This window comes from Balaenoptera musculus, chromosome 21 (genome assembly GCF_009873245.2).
Source record: "Balaenoptera musculus isolate JJ_BM4_2016_0621 chromosome 21, mBalMus1.pri.v3, whole genome shotgun sequence".
Taxonomy (NCBI): Eukaryota; Metazoa; Chordata; class Mammalia; order Artiodactyla; family Balaenopteridae; genus Balaenoptera; species Balaenoptera musculus.
Genome location: NC_045805.1, coordinates 28,006,597 through 28,012,152, shown reverse-complemented (window position 1 = coordinate 28,012,152; position 5,556 = coordinate 28,006,597). Strand labels below are relative to the sequence as shown.

The following is a 5,556-nucleotide window of genomic DNA, read 5'->3' as shown; positions in this document are numbered from 1 at the left end:
TTCAGAGGATAGTTTACTTATTATATTAATATATTAAGTTAACCTGAAAACAAGTGTGCTAGTGTAATACCAGAAAGCAATATTTAGCAAAGGAAAGATCCCACTGTTCTCCTACTTGGTTTCATAAAAGTAATGCAAGAAGTTTTCTGCACGATTATTTTCTACATTGTGAATTCTATGATCACTCAGAGGAGAAAAGAAAACCTTCACAGAGGTTTCCGTTGCTCCTTTATTTTCCTTATTTCATCCATATTTTGTGAATCTGTGCTGGTTAGATTATATTTAAAGGATCACATTTTTTTTTTAACCCTTCCCCCTCCCAGTGTCCTCAAGTCCATTCTCTACGTCTGCGTCTTTATTCCTGTCCTGCCCCTAGGTTCTTCAGAACCATTTTTTTTTAGATTCCATATATATGTGTTAGCATACAGTATTTGTTTTTCTGACTTACTTCACTCTGTCTTACAGTCTCTGGGTCCATCCACCTCACTACAAATAACTCAATTTCATTTCTTTTTATGGCTGAGTAATATTCCATTGTATACATGTGCCACATCTTATCTTTTCATCTGTCGGTGGACACAGGTTGCTTCCATGTGCTGGCTATTGTAAATAGAGCTGCAATGTACATTGTGGTACATGTCTCTTTTTGAATTATGGTTTTCTCAGGGTATATGTCCAGTAGTGGGATGGCTGGGTCGTATGGAAGTTCTGTTTTTAGTTTTTTAAGGAACCTCCATACTGTTCTCCACCATACTGTTCTCCATAGTGGCTGTATCAATTTACATTCCCACCAACAGTGCAAGAGGGTTCCCTTTTCTCCACACCCTCTCCAGAATTTATTGTTTGTAGATTTTTTGATGATGGCCATTCTGACCAGTGTGAGGTGATACCTCATTGCAGTTTTGATTTCCATTTCTCTAATGATTAGTGATGTTGAGCATCCTTTCATGTGTTTGTTGGCAATCTGTATATCTTCTTTGGAGAAATGTCTATTTAGGTCTTGTGTCCATTTTGGGATTGGGTTGTTTGTTTTTATGATATTGAGCTGCATGAGCTGCTTGTAAATTTTGGAGATTAATCCTTTGTCAGTTGCTTCATTTACAAATATTTTCTCCCATTCTGAGGGTTGTCTTTTTGTCTTGTTTATGTTTAAAAAATATGGAATGCTTCACAAATTTGCATGTCATACTTGCACAGGGGCCATGCTAATTAAAGTATCACATTTAATATATAGTCCTTGAAGTCCATTCAGAGGAAAGTAAAGAAACTTAGAACCATGTTTTCTGAGGAACACTTGGAAGAACTCAGAATCACTCAATCTAAAAAGAAAAGGCAGGTGGAATATGTTGATGGAGGTGGGGGTGTCATGGCCAAAATCCTTATTTTCAAATACTTGAAGGGTTGTCATGTTTAGATGTCCTACACAGCTTCAAAGGGTAGAAGTTATAGAAATAAACATTTCAGTTAAATTAAAGGGGAAAATGAGCCATTTAGACATGAAATGGACTGCCTTAGGAGGTGGTGAAATTCCTATCATTGGTGTTGCTAAAAAATAAACTAGAGGATTAAATGTCAGGATATTCAAAAGGATGTGCAAAAATCATATTAGAGGTTAACTAAATGGTTTTGAGGTCTCTTCCAACCCTGAGAGGGTTAGAAAACAGGTCATGGTAATGTCACCAGAAAGCAAATCTTCACAAACACACAGCCTGCCCAGCTAATCTCTCTGAAGTGGGGAGCAGGGGCAGGGGTAGAAGAAAAGGAAGCCGATGACTAGAAAAGTAGTCAATAGGAGGAAGTCAACTGGTTCTGAGGCAGAAGAATCAGAGCCCTAGAGAAACGCACTGTCCTTGAGCAAGTCAATCTGACCTTCTCAAGCACAGCCTTGGTCAAATTTCTATAAACACTTACTTAACTCACGGGCAGGCTGGGTAGCTTACCATAATCCTGAGGTAACATGGTATACAGAGCACAGCAGTGTTTTAACCTGGGGGTCTCCGAGTGTATATATATATCAGCATTTACCACATTTTGTGGCTGCATAAACAGAAGCACCAAGAAGCTTAAAAGGGTAGCTAAAAGAATAATGCATTTAGCCAGGGGCTGAAACAGAACCTTCCCAGATTTCTGCCTTTTTACTGACTCTGTTGCGACACAGAGAGTTAAACAAGTAATGGGCATCCAAGGGGGCAGAAGACAGAGTGAAGACAACTTCCCCAGCACTCACCTCTGCTAGAAGAGGGGCAGTTTCAACTCTGTACTTGACCACCCACACTCTAAACAAATAGCCCCTCGGGACTTCCCTGGCAGTCCAGTGGTTAAGACTCCGCACTTCCATTGCAGGGGGCGCGGGTTCGATCCCTGGTCGGGGAACTAAGATCCCACATGCCTCAGGATGCACCCCACCCCCCAAAAAATAGCCTCACTAACCTCTATCCCACAACCAAGGGTTAAACGGAGAGAAAAAGTTAGCACTCCTATAAAATTCACTGTTTAAGTTACAGCAGCTAATATGTCAATCCCTTCTTAATATAAAAACAAATTTGTTATCTGCTGAGTTAAAAAAAAGAGCAGTTAGAGTAGGGGAGAGGCGTGAGGCCTATGCCCCCCCTCAGGAGGCTCATGTGCGAAGCTGAACCTGAAAGTCACTGCCAAAATCACGTACAGAGCTTCATAAACAGATGCTGAGACCTCATCCCAGGCTTACCAAGTCAAAGCCTCTACGAATGGGGTCTAGGAAAGCTTATTTTGTAAAAGCTTTATAGATGATTTTGCAGCTCACACAAGAATCCCGGGGTTTGTATCTCATTCCTAGACAGATACCCTAGGTCTGACAGGTCCAATATGATAGCCGCATGAGTTACTGAGCCTTTGAAACATGGTTAATCCAAACTGAAATGTGTTGTGCATGTGAAAGACACACCAGAGTCCCCAAACTTAGTACTAAGGAGATTGTAAAAGACTGATTACATGTTGAAGTGATAATAATATTTTGGATATATCCTGTCAAATAAAATATATCATTAAAATTACTTCCTCTTGTTCCTTTTTATTTTTTAATGGGGTAAATAAAAAATTAAAAATTACATATACGACACTGGTACTATATTAATTACCTAATTATATAGGTGCTGTATTAATTATTTCTTACATTCCTATAGACTTTTGCATTTTCAAAGTGTGTGCTTTGCCATCCACTGTCTCACTTGCCACATTATCCATACAAAAGCTCAACCAAAGGAAATCACTCAAGCTCACTCAGTACTATCCTCTTTATTAACTTCTTTCAGTTTATAAACACCTTGCTGCTACTTTACGTCTTAACTGACTCCAGCTTGAGCTCTTTAGTTTCAATTAAAGCCAACAGCAGTCACCCTTCATACTTCCGTAGAAAAGATACTACCTAGTTTTCCATCCTTCAGGAGATATTTTTCAATGGCTGTATCTTCAAAATATGGCACCTATTAAAAATTAGTCATAATTACAAATCTGGCGATCAACCGCTACTTGCCTAAAGTGGTGTTAGCTCAAGTATTTGTCACCTTCCTATGTATTGTACCCAATCATTGACAATTTGAGTCAATTTCTATGCCCATGGGTCTACTAATCAACAGAAGGAAAGAAATAAGTTATATGGTTTCTAACCTGAATGAAGAAGACCTCTGCTCATATGTGTAAGAGATGATCTCTATCATCTAGAGTAGGAGTAGCTGACAAGACTGGGGGAGAGAGGACATTTCAGAGAGAAGAAATGTTAAGAGGGAAGGTCAGGAGGCTGCTGTGATAATGGCATCTGTGGGGCACGACATGGCTCAGCCTGGCTCCTGTGAATGTACTTAAAGACACACGAGCAGTGACAGTGGTTCGTGTGTGTGTGTGTGTGTGTGTGTGTGTGTGTATCAGTACAATCTGAGGTGGTGCCCTGCTCAGTACAATCACCTTATATGTTCTTGCATCACCAACTCAACTATAAGCCCAGGTCTCCATGCAGGTGGAATTACCTCCTGCCATAAAAGTGACTAAACCACCAAACCACTGGCTAAAGTCACACTGCGACTGCTTCTCAGAAGTAAAAGTGTCATTCATTTTCACTTGATGGAGGTCAGTTTTTTGTTTTTTTTTTTGGGCCGTGTCACAGCGTGCGGGATCTTAGTTCCCCAACCAGGGATCCAACCCGTGCCCCCTGCAGTGGAAGTGTGGAGTCTTAACCACTAGACCATCAGGGAAGTCCGGGAGGTCAGTACTGAAGGAAGAGTGACAAGACCTGGATTGCAGCACCAGCCATTCAAATAGTAACTGTATAATCCAAAGCAAGCCACTAAAACATGGAAGCTTTGTGTCCACGTCGAGGGATATTTGTTTGAGAGCCTCAAATAAGACATTTGCACTCTTCACCACTTTAATTTCCTAGGATCACAGCACAGCAGACGTGAAGGAGCATGGACATTGGAGGTAAACAAGTAAACCACTGCTTCTCAGTCTCGGTTCCCAAACTTCAAAAGAGAGAAAACGCCATGTAACTCATGTAGTTGTGATGCAAATTAAATGCGATCATTTGTATAAAGCACCTGGCACATAGTATGCACTCAATAAATAACAGGGCTCTTCTCCCTATTGTTATTATTCCAAGTGATGTCAAGTCGCATTCAAATTTATATGCACACAAAATTAGCATTGGTTTTAGTCAAATATGAACAAATAATTATCTGTGTGCCTATATATTGAAACTTATAGGGAAGCAGAATGGCAACATTCATGGGAGCATGTCACTGTATATTATGGAGGCGATTCTTCCATTTGTGAGTGCTTGAGTCCAATGAGTGGTCTCCCACTAGGCATGGCAACTAAGTTTCTAGACCATCACTGACAATGGAAGATTGGTTCTTTAGAGAACGGTCAAGCCCCGGCTCACATCAAGACCACTTTGAACACCCTCTGTTCAGCAAAACAAAGAGTAACTGAGAGAATGGTCTCCCGATGAAACTCAGTCCGCTCCAAGTTCTTTCTAAGCATGACACGTGTTTATGAGACATTCTTCTGTTCTGCCATTTCCACGGAGTTCTAATAACAGCGGCCCGACTGTAGCCATCATTGTGTGTCACACACTCACGGGAAAGGGGCCATACTGAAATCTGTTATAACTGGCGGTAACTTGGAGAGTGTAAGGGCATGGGTCGCTATACTTGAAACGGCTCCGACAATCCTGGTGCATATACACTCAACCACACACAAATAACCACTGCAGAGGTAAAACAGCCAGAAAGTCAATGTTGAAAAAGTGTTCTTTTAATGGACATGAAGAAGGCAGAAGGTACATTACCCTGTTCAAAGTTTGATTTTTATCTTGTATCTTCCAGGGGTCTTCAATGAAAATTTCTTTATTCAGAAAGGCCCACTACAGATAGATAGATAGGCAGAGAGAGCTATATATATGCCGAGTTTAAATCTTTTTCACCATTTTAAAAGCTAAATGATGGTATTAAGCAAAGTTTAGTCAAAAGCGATCTAAAACTGAAGGGCGGGGTTATATACGTATATATGTATATCTGATAAATA

General features: G+C 40.4%; 1 pseudogene; it reads right to left on the bottom strand.

Annotated features, from left to right (window-relative positions):
* Positions 1 to 1,152: 1,152 nt before the first annotated feature.
* Positions 1,153 to 1,247, bottom strand: LOC118888098 (annotated as a pseudogene).
* Positions 1,248 to 5,556: the final 4,309 nt, after the last annotated feature.